Source organism: Papio anubis, chromosome 4 (genome assembly GCF_008728515.1).
Source record: "Papio anubis isolate 15944 chromosome 4, Panubis1.0, whole genome shotgun sequence".
Taxonomy (NCBI): Eukaryota; Metazoa; Chordata; class Mammalia; order Primates; family Cercopithecidae; genus Papio; species Papio anubis.
This window is the reverse complement of record NC_044979.1, coordinates 69,787,709-69,806,408: the sequence shown is the minus strand read 5'-3', so window position 1 is coordinate 69,806,408 and position 18,700 is coordinate 69,787,709. Positions and strand designations below refer to the sequence as shown.

At 38.0% G+C, this 18,700-nt stretch overlaps 1 protein-coding gene across 5 annotated transcripts in view; it reads right to left on the bottom strand.

The window, feature by feature from the left end:
* CDK14 (cyclin dependent kinase 14) overlaps window positions 1–18,700 on the bottom strand; it is a 581,124-nt gene that overhangs the window by 472,890 nt on the left and 89,534 nt on the right. Inside the window, exon 1 of one of the 5 annotated variants that reach the window (XM_017956190.3) lies at window positions 14,097–14,401. The exons of the other annotated variants lie outside the window; for them this stretch is intronic. The gene's annotated coding sequence lies outside the window, so the exon portion shown is untranslated. Of the gene's footprint in view, window positions 1–14,096; window positions 14,402–18,700 lie in introns of those variants that run through there. 5 annotated transcript variants of the gene reach the window in all.

Here is an 18,700-nt window from a genome sequence, read left to right as displayed (position 1 = left end):
TTCACAGAGGAGGTACCTAAAGCTGAAGCTTCCAGTACTACCCAGGAGAAGAAGGACATTTGGGGAACAGCATGAAGCCTGAAACTGGAAGCTGTATGAGGAAATAACCAAGCCGTACCCACAGTGGTCACCATTGTGAAGGCTCAGAGGAAAGGTGGCTCAATGCCCGGGCAGAAACGGCCCTGTAAGCCATGCTAAAAAGTTGGGAATTTTATCCTATAGGAAGTTGCCATTTAATCCAATAGAAAGGCCCTACAGGACTAGAGGCAGAACAGTAGCTGGATGAGGTTTTTCATTTTACGACAGGGTAATGGTGTAGAAATGGATTGGTGAAATGAAGGAAGGGAAGCGGAGAGGCCACTTGGAAAGCTAGTGTTTCAGACAAGGCCCTGAACTAAAGCCATGAAAATGTGGGTGGAAAGACAACAGAGGTAAGAGGCATTCACCATAAGTTACCTGCTGAGAGACTGGACATGAAGTCTAATGGAAAGGGAAAATCTATACTGAATTCTCTCATATAACTAGTGAAAGGCTGGTTCATAAAGAAACGAGGGAACACAGGAAGAATACAAACTTAAGCAAAAGAGGAAACTATCATAAATTCAATTTTTTACACACTGAGTTTTAGGTATTTCTGAACATCCAAGTGGACATGTTGCATAGGCAGCTGTCTAAGGGTCTGGAGCTCAGATGACAGATCAAAAGTTTGCTTATACGCCTAGGTCAGGGTTTCCTAGAAACAGAGCTGGGCTCGGATCTTACAATTTATTGAGGGCATGCTCTCAGTGAAAAGAAATGAGGAGGCAGGACAGGGAGGGGAAAAGCCAAGGAAGAATGTGGCCTCAGACAAAAACTACACCCAGCACTAGTCTCCCCTGAAACAAGAGGGCCAGGCTTTTGTATCCCTGGGCTGATCAGTCACTGACTGAGACCTGGAGAGGAAGGACTTCTGTTCACCCTACACACCCACTACCAAGTGGCTCTGAGCACAGCACCCATCCAACTATGATTCGGTCACAATGGACAATTTTTATTTTCCTCAAAGCTGGTTCCTCAGGAATGTTTATGTTTGCTGTTCTCTCTGCCTAGAATGTTCTTCCCAGATAACCCCTTGGCTGACTCCCTCCCATTATTCAGTTGGACCTCAGGTATTGCCTTTTCAGAGTCCTTCTCTGGCTTTTCTCTGCTGTTGCTCCTCCCTACCCTATCACATTACACTGTTTTTGTTCATTAATTTACTTTGTTTGTCTTCCTCCCCTACTAGAATGTAAACTGCTCAAGAGCATGGACTTCTCATTTGTTCTCCTGTGTTTCCCCAGCCCCTAGGACAGTACTCAGTACTTGGTGAATAAATAAATAGTAAGTGGAGTTGCTGATGACAGAAGTTCAAACAAATTCTGTGGACAGACATAGAGTGGAAATGGATGGGGAGCTTGAGGAATGGGTAGGGGAAAATAATAGTGTCAACAAGCGTGTAGACAACAAGTCTGACTATAAAGCAGAAGTAAAGAGAGCAGCGAGAGGGCAAAGCTGCAGGAAATTAATCATTATGTCATACAGGATTCACAATCTATGGTGTTAAGAATATCTTTATTAGAGGCCATTGAGATGTGTCTGAAACTATACCATAAAAGAACAACAGTAGAGCTTAAAATAAAAATTATAGCTTCAAAGAGAAGAGACAAAAAGGCTTGTAAAAACAATCTCAGTGGACAGAGAGAAAAACAAGACTAACATCTACTAGGTCATTTTTGTGAGTAAACAAAAATTGATCCCTTGAAATGCCTGTCTTTATATGAGACTTTTTTAAATTCTAAAAAGTAGTATGCACTTCCTGACTTTTAAAATAGATTATAATAAACACAATCTAATCTTCAACTGATAATGGGGCCAATTATAAACATCAGTGGCAGCCCTCAGGGTTTAACAGTAGGTATACAGGGCCAACTGGCTCCTAATCTCAATAACCTGATACCTAAGTGTTCTGCTTCATTTTTATGATTCATTCTCTTTTTACCATCAAAATTGCCTTATTATGACCCTACATGTGCTTCTCCTTCTAATATCACCACACACTCCTCAGTCTTGCTACAGGCTTCCTCAGCCATCCCCGTATTGGGCAACTAGATAATCAGGCTTATTGGAACAGTGTGTGAATGGCTTGAGTCAACAGGTGGGTTCAAAGCAGAACCAGGAGCTTTCTCCTGAGTGGAAAACATGTAGGTCTTATTCCACAGGCTCTGCAGTACTCAGAAACCCTTGTTTCATGTCAACCTTCCTGGAGCTATCTCAGACACAAGAGGCTGCCAGATGACTGATCTTCACATAAATAGGGTCTGACGGACAGGTGGGGCCAAACAAAAAATTTTTTAAAGCCTGGAAAAAAGAATTGAAGAAAGGGACAGAGAATTACTTTTATTCTGTCTTTATCTTTTTTTTTTTCTTTCCTACCAAAAGCCTGTGAAGGGAAAACACTTTTTTTTAACTGAACAAAGAAAAAGAAACACTAAGAAAATTTTAAATATGAGGGAAGAAAAGAGTACTTTATATATACGAATCTAACTATAATAATCAGCTACTTTATGAATTAGTTTCATTAAAATTTAAGTCTAAAAGAAAGGAAAAAAACTGTAAATTTATTTTCAAAAGTAATAAAGGAAACAGAAATTTTCCAAAAATAAGCTGGTTTTCAAATGATTACAATTCCATATAACCCTAGCAACTTCTTTCTTTTTTCAAATAGATTATATTTAGTAATATATTAGCAATCTATTTTATGTTGTAAATTTTTATGGTAAAATTTCATGTTATTGATTTTTAAATGTTCATTTTTTTAGTAAGCCTAAACCCCAACCTTTTTGTGAACCCTAAAAACTTTATGACTTAATTCTCTTCTGTCACTCATTACTTACAATTTTATATATTTGAAGAAATGTCACTTATCTAAAATACTTTCCCAAAACACCGTGAAATCCTGGAGGAATCTGAACTGAACGTTTAACAGCCATTTCTTAACCACAACACCAAACCTATCCATATGTCATGCATGACATTGCATGGCAATGTTGAGATTTTCCTCCTAATATTATACAACTTTGAGTGTTTTCTTGATTCTGTAGGGGAAAAAAGGAACTAATTTAATCAGTAAACATAGGTGATTCTATCACAACCCAATAAATCTGTTCCCAGCAAAACTTTACATTCTGTTAAATTACACCCTAAAAACCAAAGAACTTATGTGGAAAATGATATTGAGGAAGATCATTCAAAACCTACACATCCGGAACACTAATAAAAACAAAACAATCCTAACAAACACACAAACATGCCATATTTTCTTCATCTCTGCATTCCCTACATTGCTGATACAATTTTGCATACAATGGATGCTATCATATGTCTTGGCTAAAGATAAATCCTGTGCTGATCCCTATGAACTGCAGAAGGTGAAAAATGTTTTGTTATGAACTTCATCTAAGTTGGAAATTAAAAATCCAAAGCTAGAGCTATAGCAAGGGAACTTCAGATTGTTAAGGTTGTCAAGAAGCAGCATGGAAAGTTGACAATTATGACTCTGTAACAGAAACTGGTAGATGCAGACTATCATTTAAAAAAAAAAAATCTTATTTTTGCCTGGCTTTCAAAAAAATCTGATTTCGGGGCACTGCTTTCTTTCTGAGACAGGCTCTCACTCTGTTGCCCAAGCTGAAGTACCGCAGCACGATGATGAGTTACTGCAGCCTGGACCTCCCAGCTTCAAGTGATCCTCCCACTCAGCACCTCAGCCTCCCGAGTAGTTGGAACCACAGGTGCATGCCACCATGCCCAACTAATTTTTGTATTTTTTGTAGACAGGGTTTTGCCATATTTCCCAGGTTGGTCTCAAACTCGTGGGCTCAAGTGATGCACCCTCCTTGGCCTCCCAAAGAGCTGGGATTACAGGTGTGCACCACCGCTCCTGTCTCAGTCTACTCCTTTCCATGAAATAAATTTCCTCCTCCCTACATGTTGTGTTTCCTGGTTGTATGCCCTCAATTACCCTGGATGATAATTTGTCTGCATCTCAGTTTTTGCTTCCCCATTAGTTCAATTACAAACCCTTGTTTCAAAAGACTTGTATCTGCATTAAAACAGATATTGGTTTTCTATATACCAACCATACATATGGTTTCTACATACATACACATGCACATTTATGTATTTATTATTTATTCAGGTGATATCTAAAATGCATGGGCATTCACATGGGGCATGGCACAGTTTTTCATTTTTATAACCTAAGCAGAAACACAACTGGAGTTCTGATGTGGTGTCATGCCTTAAGTGTGAGTATGGAGAAGATCTGGATGTAAAAGTGATTTTATTATGACCACATCCACGAAATAACAGTATCACAGAGTTCCAAATGTATAGCACTAATATGATCTGAGAAATGTGAATTAAATTATAAGACCTCAACGGCAGACACAAAATCCTTGGGGTAGCATCAAGAAGAAAGGCAAATGGCACTGAGAAAAGATGTGAGGATTTTCTCTCTTCCTGATGTCAAAATGCCATGAGGACAGAGGCTACAATCCCATGACTATCAAAAAACTGCTTAAGAAGCTAAGTCTCATTTGTAAAAACTTAGACCTAAGTTTTTGTATCAACTCTGAAAAGGAAAAAAAATAAATTCTAGTTCAGGGGTATAAGTGAGCTTTATTGCTTTCAGAGACTTTGTCCCAGCTTTCCAAAATTTCACTTAGTTTGAAAAATCAGGAAAACCTCAAAAGGAAGAAAACCCTCTTAAACGAGCCTGTCAAATAAACATACAGAAATAATTTTTAATTACATTTGACAGTTTTAAATCTAGAAAACCTTTGTCACTTATGTAGTATGTACTTGAAAATACTCAAATAAAAAGTATTTGTTAAGTAATATACTTCTTTTGTCTCATTCTACATACACCTAATAAATTAGGAAGCAGGCCCTTGGGAAAGAACGGTTAACAGTGCTGGACATTCAACAACAAATACTTAGGACAAGCAAAGGATAACCAACTGAAGATACTAAAAATTGAAATTAAAATGTGTATCCCTATATAATTTAACTCACTTTCCTGTGGCATTGTTTTAGTATTTGCCTTTTCAAGCTAATACTGATACAATTCAGATTCCAAAACCATGTGTGCATCACTCTCCAACAACAGAAAGAAAACCCAAAAAGGCTTTTTGGCTAAGGAAGATTCATCATATGATCATTTAACAGTTCAGTATCACTGGGGTGACAGTGAAATCAGGTTCCTTACAAACATGCATAAGTCACAGGGATATTAACAACTCTGAAATGCTTTAACCTACTCTGCAACCCTTTTGTATTCAGTAGCATCATGACAACAGCAGCACCCAAATATTAGTTGAATCCTTCTTGCCATTCCTTGTGGAATGCTTTCCCTGAGTGGTTATTAAAACAGTATAGGTTCCTGTTTCTTAAAAAGAAATAAAATCGAATTGTTTGGAATGGCCAGCACATTTTTTCTCCTTCCTGGGGAATGGTTTTTCCACCCCATGCCATCCACTGCAGTCTAGGGAGGGTTGCACCTTATCCAGGAACAGACAAGGAATCCAACTTACAGTAATCCTTCCCTGGGACTTTTTCAGCCAGAGCTCAGTTGTGCCCCTCCCCTCAGTTGTGCTACCTTTGCTTGATGGTAGCAAAGCAGAGAAAGCATCCACTTAGAAGCAGCCAGTGGCAGTGTCTCTCGACCTGTGAAGAAGCTCAACTCAGATCCTAAAGCCATCAAGTAGTAAAATTAGAGATGAGGGTAGCATAGAGACAGACAGCACTGATAACATGGAGGTAGCACCCGCTGAGGTTCTAGCTCTGCTGGTTGCCTGACTTTCTAAAGTATAGTTGTTCAGCTCTTGTTTCTATTCTGCAATACTTCTCCCAATAAATCTCTTTCTTTCTTTAGCCACTTCAAGTTGATTTTCAGCTCCTTATAATCAAGAGTGCTAGTACACATGGGGATACATGTACAGAAAGGATATGGAGCTACTGTGAACCACTAACACCAGAAGTAAAGAAAATAACTTAATAGATGTCTTGTTTTAAACTCTAGGAAAGGGAAATATAAGGTAGATATTTATATAATGGTAGGAAAGGATGGGTTTAATAGCAGTCAAGCTTTTTACAAAGCTACTTTACACACCTAACTATATAAAAATTTGTACACTAAATTGAATATCATTAAAATTTTTTATTCTTATAATTTTTAGGGGAAAGCCATAGAATATTAGCTACTGATCAGTTATCTGAGCCTGCAGGAAGCCTGAATGCTTTGACCAATTAGTTTAACCAGATATCCAAGTTGCTGTGGTAGCACATGCTCAAATTTTAGGCACAGTACCTAAAGGGAAATAAACTGACTATCCTTATTGATACGATCTATAAATTGTTGGTACATACTACCACACATAAGTAGCTAAGAAATGTCATAAAAAAATATGAAACTGAGAGTGGTTTGTTGTACCGATCCTGACCTTTAAAGGCTTCTGGCCATGAAGGAAAAAGGGTTATTAAAAATTAAAGAAGTAATATCGAGGGGATTTTGGAAAAAGCCACAGAAATACACTAGGGATTTGCGGAATATGTAAAGAAAGTGCTAAGAAGGCATTGTAAAGTAAACTACATTTTCTGTATTTTACTGCTAAGGGATTTTTTCCATGTTCTATTCATTTACCAACCATTTATTGAGCTTTGTATTAATCACTATAGGAGGTATAAAGATGAATGAGACACAACTGCTATTCTCACAGATACTTATACAAATAAAAATAATATGAAAATAATTGTCATACTATGGGAGTTCAAGTTGAGGAGGCCTCAGAATGACAGATCAAGCAAAATTGGCAGATTTTCACTTTAGGTAATCAAATTCTGAATACCAGAGTCACAGAGAATTCAATAAGTAAAATGCTGGGGGTTGGAGGTACATGTATATCCACAGACTGTCAATGATCACTCTTAGCACTAGAGTTATTATCTATATATGGATGTAATTTGATAATTTAACAAAGAACTTTTGTAATATCATAGGAGCATAGCCTAGAAGATTTAAACGATTTCTGTAATTTGAACCTTTATGAATAAGGGTTCTTTTCTTCTCTCTGGTAGAAGATTATCTGGATGGACTCCAGGGTCTCCAAGTACACTGCCAAGTACTCCAAGTACACTTTGAACATACGGTTCAAAGATGTGTTTTATCGGGCCAGGCACAGTGGCTCACGCCTGTAATCCCAGCACTTTGGGAGGCTGAGGTAGGCGGACCATGAGGTCAAAAGATTGAGATCATCCTGGCCAACATGATGAAACTCCGTCTCTACTAAAAATACAAAAATCAGCTGGGTGTGGTGGTGCATGCCTAAAATCGCAGCTACTCGGGAGGCTAAGGCAGGAGAATCGCTTGAACCAGGGAGTCAGAGGTGGCAGTGAGCCAAGATTGCACCACTGCACTACAGCCTGGCAACAGAGCCAGACGCCGTCTCAAAAAAAAAAAAAAAAAAAAAAAAGACGTGTGTTTTCCTAGTTGCCCTGGACACAGACAACCAAACTTTTTTCCCACCTATGTTAAGAAAAATATAGCTTTGGGGACTGTTACAACAGCTAGTCACCAGGAACTTGGAGACCATCTTTACACCTCTCTCATCATCTCCCCAATATTTATTGTAATTTAGGGAAAGTAAAGTTTTACTCATCACAATACAAAAACCTAATAGATTAACTTAGTTTTATCAATCCTCCCCTGAAGCACCTGATTCCCTCAATAACCACTGTTTCTCTTAATCATTTAGGGAAAATTCAGCTCACATAAAACATAGAGGTACTTTCTGCCTGGCCCCATCATAACTAGTTCCTTCTAAGGGCACCTAGTAATTGCAGCCCTGGCAGGACCACCTGATTGCAAGGAATCACAATGTAGCATGGATCCACTTTGTTTCAGAGATTTCCTGCCACACCCACCAAGGTTATTTAACTCAGAACTCTTAAGTGTTAAAACAGGTTTGATAAGGAGGAAAAAGAAAACATCATAGATGAAGCCATATAAAAAGGTGCACTGGGGCACTAACTTCAACATAAAGGCAGATACAGAACAGCTAGATGAAGACGAATGTTAAGTTCAAGGATCAGACAGATTTGTGTCCTGATCCAGGACTTGGGCAAGCTACCAATCTTATGAGAATACTTAGAATAGTTCCTATACCTAATAGGGTTGCTGTGGGGCTAAATGATGTACAAACTACTTAGAATAGTGCTCAGTAAAGAAAGGGCTATTGCAATCCAGTGATAAGCATAATGTGTGTTTAAGTGTGATCAGGCACTAAGCTGTTAGGAACCACAGACTCCCATCCTGTGTCCTGTACTTCTGCAGGAGGGCTTATACTTGTCTTGGTTCTCTTGGTTCAGATCAGTCTGGCACTTTCTTCTGTATCAGCCATGGGCTGTCAGGCTCATTTTCTCAGTCACCCCCTAATTTTATCAGTTCCTATTGAGTCTTCTCCAGTATTTCTGTTTCTACTGGCATTGCAATTTGCTTTTGCACTATTCCATAAAATTCAAACACTTCTTAAACAGCCATAGGAGTTACCCCACAGGACTTCTTGATATTTCCTTTGACTAAAGGTGGAAGGAGCTATTTAAAAGTTTTAATGAGAAAGTTTAGCGCACAGCCTCTCTTCTCTCTCTGTGGATTTTCTTCCTTTCTCACTGTCATATTTCCCCTTGTAACTACAAAGCTGCAGGGTAAGAGTCAAGACAGAACTGAGAACCCATGGCTACATAATGAAATATCAAAGATAAAGTTTACCAAATGGATTAGAAAGATGACAAGAGATTTTATCACCATCAGCACACACAAGGAAAATTTAGTGAGTAGCAAATGCTAGAAGAGGGGAACACTCATCAAGAGTCAATTTTGCCAAACCAAGCAAATACCTCTTCAAAGACACAGTTGGCAGGCATATATTTCCAAAAAAATTGGGGGTGTTGTAAGATAACTGATGCCAATCAGGAAGCAGGAATTTGTCTTCCGAAATTTTACTAAACAAAATGTTCTATCTGATCAAAGAAGGAATAAAATTCTGAGGCATCAGCTTTCAAAACATGCACAAATAATTGGTTTTCTTATTAAAATTTGGTGAATCACCCATGATGCATATTATCTATGTATAAAGAATCTATCCACATGTTAAATACCACTCAGAAAAACCCATCACCATGCTATATAAAATGTAGCATCAGAACAATATAATTTTAACTAGAATTAATCCTATCAGAACAAACATCGAGTAAAACATCAAGTACCATGAATCAGCTAATTTTCTTTAAGTATTTAAGTACTTTTTTTTTAATTGGCATACCCATGCAACACGTTTTTTTTTTTTTTTTTTTTTTTTTTTTGAGACAGAGTCTTGCTCTATCGCCCAGGCCGGAGTGCAGTGGTGTGATCTCGGCTCACTGCAAGCTCCACCTCCTGGGTTCACGCCATTCTCCTGCCTCTACCTCCTGAGTAGCTACAGGCACCAGCCACTGCACCCAGCTAATTTTTTGTACTTTTAGTAGAGAAGGGGGTTTCACCGTGTTAGCCAGGACGGTCTCGATCTCCTGACCTCCTGATCCGCCTGCCTCGGCCTCCCAAGTGCTGGGATTACAGGCATGAGTCACCATGCCCAGCCACAACACTTCTTTTTAAGTGGAAGTAATTACTTGGAAAAGTTGTTTGATTCTTTTAATACTATTTAGATATTCTAAAAGAATTAGAGTAACAGAACTTTCACCAATTACACATAATTGTGTAAAATTTTTATTCTGAAATTACTTCTAGGTTTATAGAAAATCTTACACGGGGCAGGTCAGCTCCATATAATTCAAAGGTACTATGTAACATCCAAAAAGCTAAAGGAAGAAAGCACACTGTAACTGCACTGAAATCTGATGCTTTATAAAAAGATTTTTTAGGCAAAGTGCAGTAGCTCACACCTGTAATTCCAGCACTTTGGGAGGCCAAGGCAGGAGAACTGCTTGAGGCCAGGAGTTTAAGACTAGGCTGGCCAACACAGCAAGACCCCATCTCTACAAAAAAAAAAAAATAGAAAAATAAAGATTTTTTAAACACCACAATGCAAAAAGTGCTATCTCTTTAAATGACAATTTTCTCATGCTTATAGCGACTGTAAAGATTAAAGCTAAGAATTTCCTCAGGTAAGGCATGTCTCCTTTTTAACAAAGAAGAAAAGGGGAATAAAACTGTCATTATTCCCAAAGTTGTCTCCAACTTTAAATCTCCCTTGATTCGGAACTCTTCTCAGCTGCAACTCCATTTCTCTGTTCCTCTTCATACCAAAATTCCTCAAAAAGAGGATCCCAACTGGTTCCACTTCCTCAGTCCATTCATTCTTAAACTCATTTTAATCATACTTCTGTCCTCTCCACACCACTAAAGGTCAGCAAGCCTCCTCAATGGCAATAGCAATGGGCAATTCCCAGACCTCATCTGAACCTCTCAGCAGCATGTGACACAATTGATCACCTCCTCCTTCCTGAAACTCTTTCTTCACTTTGACTCCAAATACCATAACCCCGTAGTTTTCCTCCTACTTCACCGGCTCTGCCTCCTCAGAATCCTTTGCTGGACACTCTTCCCTTCCCAACCTATAAAGGCATGTGTCCCAGGATGGGGACCTTGGGCCTCTTGCCATCTCTGCCTATACTCCCTCTTTAGGTAACTCTTATCCTATCCTCTTGCTTAAGTACCATCAGTAAACTGAGGGTTCCCAATTTTGTATCTCCAGTTCCTACCTTTCCCTCATCCTCAGACTCACATATCCAAATACTTACATGACAACTCCTTTAGGATATATAAAAGAAATCTTAAACTTAAGCTGTACAAAACAGCTGAGGTGAGGGATCACTTGAGGCCAGGAGTTTGAGACCAGCCTGGCCAAAATACAAAAATTAGCCAGGCATGGTGGTGCGCGCCTGTAATCCCAGCTACTAGGGAGGCTAAGGCACAAGAATCGCTTGAACCTGGGAGGCAGAGGTTGCAGTGAGCCGAGGTTGTGCCACTGCAATCCAGTCTGGGCAACAGAGCCCGTCTCTGTTTTTTTTTAAAAAAAAAAAAAAAAAAAAAAGTACAAAACCCAATCAAATTCCTGATTCCATAACCTCTCAAAAACGCTGCTCCTCTTCCCAATATTGCCCCATCTCAATATGATCCTACCTTTAAGTCACTCAAATTTCTCTAGTCGAAAACTTGAGAAACCTTGATTGTACTCTGTTACCCTATATCCACTCCAGCAGCTAGTTCCCTTGGCTCTCCTTTCAGAACATATTCAAATCCCACTACTCAGCTGCTCCACTGCTCCTATCCTAGTATAGGCGACCATCACATCTCACCTAGATGATGACAACAGCCTCCTAACTGGTCTTTCTGCTGTTATTCTCACATTCTTCCTCCCGATGCAGTCTACATTCTACACAACAGGCAGGGTTTTTTAAATTATCACCATCCTGCTCAAAACCTCAAACAGCTTCTGACTTGGAGTAAATTGCTACATCTCAACCGTGACCAGCAAGGTACGACCTCTCTGACATTCTCCCCTAGACCTTTTGCTCATTTCACTCCAGCCACCCTGAACTCCTTCCTTTTCCTTAAGAACACTAAGCTCTCTATACTCAAGGCTGTTGCACCCTTCTCTGAAATATTCTACCTCCAGATATTCCCATAGTTTGCTTCCTCCCTTCTTTCACATCTACACTCACATGTCATCTTCTCAGAAATGCCTTCCCTGAACATTTATCAATACCTACCTCCCATCCGTTTCTTCCCCTTTCCTTGCTTTTGTTTATATTCCTCAGAAATTCAGCCGGGTCATATCTGTTTATTATCTACCTGCCATTCCCACTTTTGTAAAAGTTCTCTGGTGGCAGAGATTTGTCTATCTTGCTCAATCTCAACTCTCCAGAGTCAAGAACTGTGTCTGGTAAATAGTAGATGCTCAGTAAACATTTGTTGAATGAACATATGAATGAATCATTTCTATACTCTTACCCATTGTTACCAAGGTAGAGAATATACATTTCAATTGTTTATTACTTTTAATACACATGGTATGATGCCAAAGAAACCATTAAATATTTTTCATGTCATATTTTAAGGACCTGGTAATGTCAGGGGATTTCTAGGCAGAAAGAGCAGCCTGAGCAAATAAATGAGGTAGAAAATATTACAACACACTTAAGGGAATACAGAAAATTCCCTACAAAAAATCTGGGGAAAGTGGAGGAGAAGGAAGGAGCACAGGTGAAAAATGAAGTGTAGATAAGGCTGAAAGCAAGACAAAGGGCAATCATGAAGGGTCTTGTGTGCCTGCCTGTGTTGAGTGCCATCTTGTAGGCAACACGGTGTCATAAGCAGGGAAACAGCAATCAAAATTTCATTTGGGAAGAATTATTCTGATCACATAAGATTATATAACTCACATAATCATGTCTGTTCTTAGTTGTCGTAGCAGCTTAGCTGTTCCAGATCCACACACAGATAGGACATATAAGCATACAAGTCTTAAATGCTTATTTAACCCCTTATCATTCATACCTAAAAGGCATTCATAGTTTCTTGCTCACAAATCTTCACCTGATCCATTTTCCCATGAAATATTTTCTCAGCACGTTCTCATTTGAATATTTTCAATTTTTAATCAATTAGCTCTTCAGTTTAAAAACACTTACATGACAGTCCTTAATTAATGCACACAAATCCCTATGCATGCAATGTATCAGTTAACTTACACTATTAAATGTTAATACTACAATGAATAGTAAAATATTCAAAAAGAAAATTCAATTATAGTTATTTTAATCAGTAAAAATCTGGTATCTGATTATTAAGATACCATAACAGAGTTTATCCAATACAAACTTCAAATTAAAGTAAAATAAAGTTCAGTTGGTCTAGACAAGGGGCATATTAAAAGTCCTATATTTTTATGGTTAAAAAATAGATTTCAATACCTAATATTTACTAGCATAAAGAAGTTTAATATCAAATATGTATTGTCAGTTTACTACATTTAATTTGTAATCAAATGACATTCAATTAAAGTTAAATGGGTATGTTTTACCAGTTTTTTTAAATCCTTATTTGCCTTCTATTCCTCTTTGCTTCCTCTGTATCCTTAGTATTTATAACGTAATCATTACTTTTCCCTCTTAACCTTAGAGCTTACTCTTAACATCCTATTTGATAGTTATTCCATCTTTGCTTCACAAAATCATCATATAATGAACACCTACACATCAGGCATAGTGCCAAGCCCTGTGGCACAAAGATAATAAAAGGTAAGCCCTCTACCCTGAAGCAGACTCTAATCATAGTCGTCCAGTCTTCCTTCCCACCTCTTGAACATCCACATGTCACGGACTATCCCTTTAATTACATGACCTACCTACATCTACTTTTATCTCCTCACCCAAATGACTTAATTCCAACAACATACTTGTTCCCCCTCAATGATATTTCTTACACTAGCCTCTTTATACTATAAGTCCATTTTAAAAGGAAGAAAAATAAATCAAGGACCAAGGTGTCATATTAGAGCCATCTTAAACAACTTCTCTGCTCAGCAAGTTTACAATTAATACCAAATCAGAGAGGATCTAGAAAGAGGATCATTATGATGAATGAACAAAGAATATAAATACACAAAGCAACCATTTCCAACAAAGGCAGAAGACCCAATATCAATGACTAAGTAGATGTTCTGTCGCTAGGACTTAGGAGCACAGAATCCACTGAGGCCAATGAATTGGATCTAGGGACAAAGAAGCAACATGGCACAGTTACTTCGTTGTACAAATTAGTTCAATTTCTGCTCTCCCAGTCTATTTACCTGAACAAGCTTTTCCTGGAAGTTCCCAACAACACAGCCGTGCATGCGTGGTATTACAGGGAAAGCCAAAAACAAAGATGTCTGCATAAGCTATTCATTATAAAGACACAAGTTATGGAAAAATGAGGAAACCTCTGATGATGTCTGTCCCCAGCTGGGAGAACTTACCTAGTAGGTGCTAACCTTGGCAAGCTTCATTCAAATCTGTGTTGGTATCACAAACCAGGGTCTATTCCAGGTCAGGACTCATCATCAGCTTATACAACTTCTGTTCAATAAATATTTAAGTATGAAGGAGAGCAGATGTTTTAAATTTTAAAAATGACCTTTAGACATCAATCTTAATATTTACATTCCACAGAAGTATTCTCATTTTAAAAACCTTTGGGAAGAATACACAGAGCAACCATTTCAAAATGGAAAACAGCAAATATGTACAAACTCTGAAGTACTTCCTATAACAGTATGAAAAAGAAACCAGGCTTTTCACACACAGGCTAAAAGACCGATTCTTTCATTCATCTGCTTCACATTTTTATGCACCTTTTCCTAGTACATCCCACAAGCTACAGAACCCTACTGGCAAAATGCTTTACTCTGGGGAGAATTTTCTTTTTTTACTTGATAGAAGAAATGGCCTGAATTTAAAGCTGTTTTTCTTTCTCAACAGAACAATGCAGTAACTTCTATGCAAAATATAATGAAAAGTGGAAGTCACCTGCCCCAGCCTCCCAAAGTGCTGGGATTACAGGCATGAGCCACCGCACCCAACTAGAATAGCCCATTTTAGCAAATATAACAATATGTGTCATTTACTTTAAAACTATCCTTTGGAAATAAATAAATTATATATATAATGTATTCCTGCCCTAGTCCTGGGGCAGGAAGCAGAGAACAGTAAGACCCCATCATGGCCCACCAGCATAGTCTCCACCAGGCAAAGCCCTCATGCATTCTTCTTAGTCCACATCATTAGTCTGCTGACAGCTGAAAAACCAAACGTGGCATGTAAATGGTTCTGGGCTCTTAAGGGATATCGGTGTACAGTATGTCAAAGCAAGGGCTGTATAGAAGTCAATATATAAAAATTAAAAGCTTCTACAAGACTGATTTTCCTGAGTGACTTACAAGCTAAATCTTTAATTAACACAGAAATAGAATTTCAAAAATATTTGGGCAATTGTGGCATCATTTTGAAATAAACACACAGCCATCCAAAGTTGGTAATACTTGAAAAAATAAGTCCTTGGAATATAGATATGTAATGGAATGTCTGGGTATATCTGTCTGAAAACCACACCAATATAACACACAAAAAATAAGCTCTTTTCTTACAGAAAAAGAAGCATTCGATGGACCAATGATATAAGAAGAAAAGCCAGAAATACTGGTTGTCAAATATTTGCAATCAAATGTATCTTTAAAACAATTCCAGATGCAAAATATATATATATTGCAGATTGGAGCACACCATATTTCATTTCTCTTTATTTTTTATACCTTTAAGTATAGCACACACTTGTAATAGGACAATTTATGTATGTAGAAAATGCACCCTTCCTCTCAAACTCACTCATCTGAAATAAAACTGCTTATCTCCCGCCCCACAACAATCACGAAATCAACTCCTGCATGGCACTCCCAAACCTCACTTACGGGAATTACATCCTCCAAATTATTCAGACCCAATGCCTTGATAACTCTAATTTGATATCCAATCTGTTAGCAAATACTTCTGGCTCTACCTTCAAAATGAATTAAAAATCCAACCACTTCTCAACGTCTCCAGTGCAGCCACCGTAGTTGGATGGTGGTGATCTACAATCATCTTACAGATTATTGTAGGTGCCTCTCACTGGTTTCCTGCTACACTACTGCCGACTGTCTTTTTCTCAGCATAGCTGAGATAGTCATCTTTTTGAAATGGAAGCCACGTCGCTTCACTCCGCCTGAAAACTTCCAGTGGTTTCCCACCTCATTCAGAATAAAGGCCAATTTTACAGCAGCCTACAAGGCCCTGTGCAATGTAGCTCATGTTTCTGAAAAATTCCTGCTACTCTCCCCTTACTCTTCTCCATCCACAACAGCCTCCTTGCCATTCTCTCTGCCTGAAACACCATTCTCCTGTGCAGCCACATGGTACACTTCTTCATGGCCTCCAAGCCTACGCACACAAGTCACTTTTTCTGTGAAGTCTTCCCTGACCATCCTATTTAAAATGACAAACTTTCCTTTACCCTCCCTTTATTTTTTTCCACAGTACTTACCACCCTCATACAAACAAATTTTACCTATGTCTTTATTATCTGCCTCCTTTCACGGCTAAGTTCCAGGAGGGCAGGACTATTTTGTCCACGGTTGTACCCTCATGGTCCATAACTGAGATAAACACACACTAGATGTTCAATAAACATTTGTGAATAAAATTATTTCTCTCCATAAAGCGCCAAATTGTGTGATCAAACAGGGAGTATATTTTAACATTTTTATAAAATATTTTCAGGTAATTATTACTATGAGTAAGAATAAAATAGAAAATCACAATACAGGCCGGGCGCGGTGGCTTAAGCCTGTAATCCCAGCACTTTGGGAGGCCAAGACGGGCGGATCACGAGGTCAGGAGATCGAGACCATCCTGGCTAACACGGTGAAACCCCGTCTCTACTAAAAAATACAAAAAACTAGCCGGGCGAGGTGGCGGGGCGCCTGTAGTCCCAGCTACTCGGGAGGCTGAGGCAGGAGAATGGCGTAAACCCGGGAGGCGGAGCTTGCAGTGAGCTGAGATCCGGCCACTGCACTCCAGCCTGGGCTGCAGAGCGAGACTCTGTCTCAAAAAAAAAAAAAAAAAAAAAAAGGAAAAGAAAATCACAATACAAAATACATAGAGGACTTAAGTCTGAACTGAGCACCAAGGGAATGGTGGTCACATTTCTAATTAAACTTATCCCTGTTTGTTCTGTTTTACTTTAATTTGCTTACTTTCTAAAGTAATCTCTGTCAAAATGAATGCTTAGAAATATAATTTTTTTAATTCTTTTTCTTTTGTTCTTATATATCATGATACAAAAATGATTTTATTACAACTATGTGGAAAATTCTCTACATTTGCCATATATCAATTTTTAAATTCCATAATAATTTTATTTTAAAGTAATTATAAATGTGGCTCATAAAATGACACACAACTAAAGGATTCCTCATTCTGTAGTTAGAGAACGCCATCTGGCTCAATATGAGAGAAACCACACTATTATACTGAATACTGTTATAAATGCAATCGTTCGTGCTTCCAAAGAAACTTACTGCTAAGATGAAATAAATTAAGTTGTGGTATTTTATTTAATAATACTTTATAAACAAAAATTACACTGACATAATGAAAGAAGTTAATAGTAAAATATTGACCATAAATGGGTAGTTCTAGGTATTTAACAGGTATTGCCATATTTAATCTGTACCAGAATCCTTTGAGGGAGGCAGGTACTATTTTTAATCCCACTTTACAGATGTGAAACCTGGGGCACTAAAAAGATAGGCCACCAAACAGAATCCTAGTAAAGCTGGAATTCAAATATAGGCAGCCTGGCTCCAGAAGCCACACACTTAAGTGTCACACAATCTGCCTCTTCTAAGACAGCAAACATCAAGCAAACTCACCTAATATGCCTTTCAGAGCATTAAAAATAGATTGAGATCTGCTTTATAGGGTTTGCAGTCTAAAGACTTGGACCCTCAATTTTTGATGGTATACTACTTTATCAAAAATTATGCCTGGGACAGATGATCAGATTTTTCTAATGCAGTTTCATAAGTATCCAGAAGAAAATATTTACTTTTTAAAAAAGTAAACAAAAACTAAAATATAAGTTTGAGTATCAATATAGTAGTTAGACTCCATAAGTGTCTTACATTAATCACAAAGTCTGAAATTCTATAAAATTTTTCTCAAAGCCCAATAATTTCCCTTCCTGTTATATCATCAAAGAATGATTTCCAAATAATTTGCAATTTATTTGAAACTTTCAAATTCCTCGCCTATTCAGCAAACAATTATTAAGTACCTAGATGTGTTTCATGTCTTCAAAGTATTTAAGTTCCATAAATTTTTCGAATGCTATTTTGAGGTCAAAATTCCCTGGAATTATGGAAAAATATAGGATTATGGAAACTCATTTTATAAACATTAAATATAAAAAGCAGTCTGTTCACAACCGTCATGTATTTCTTACCTTTCCCCAAGGAACACATTTCTAGTCAGCAGCTAAACTAGTCTGGGCTAATGGTTTTCCCTGGGGTAGTATGAGAAGATCTAATTGTAAAAATGCCTTCAGTCTTTTTCTCCTCAAAGGAGGCCAAGGGCTCACAGACTACACAGTTCAATTAAACATTTTCATTTTCATTCATTCATGACCTTCCTCTTTTATTCTTCTCCTCCATTTCCTGCCATTCTTGCTCAATCTAAAGATGTTCCCTACCCACACCCAGCCTCCCTGAACAGCCCTTCAGTCCACACATAAAACAACAAAGGACCCTGGTGATAACAGACAAAAATAAAGGTATTATTAGTATCTAACCTGTACCAAATAAAAAGAAAATCAAAAATAGGCTAAATTAATCATTAAAACCAGCACCATTATCTTCTTTCTATGGCTCCTGAAAGTAAACACAAATCCCTTTAAAAAGCTTCACAAGTCTCTTTTCACCTCTTCAACCGCATTCAGCTGTATCTGCTTATTCTTGAGCACCAGAATTCAAGATAACTACAACTGCAG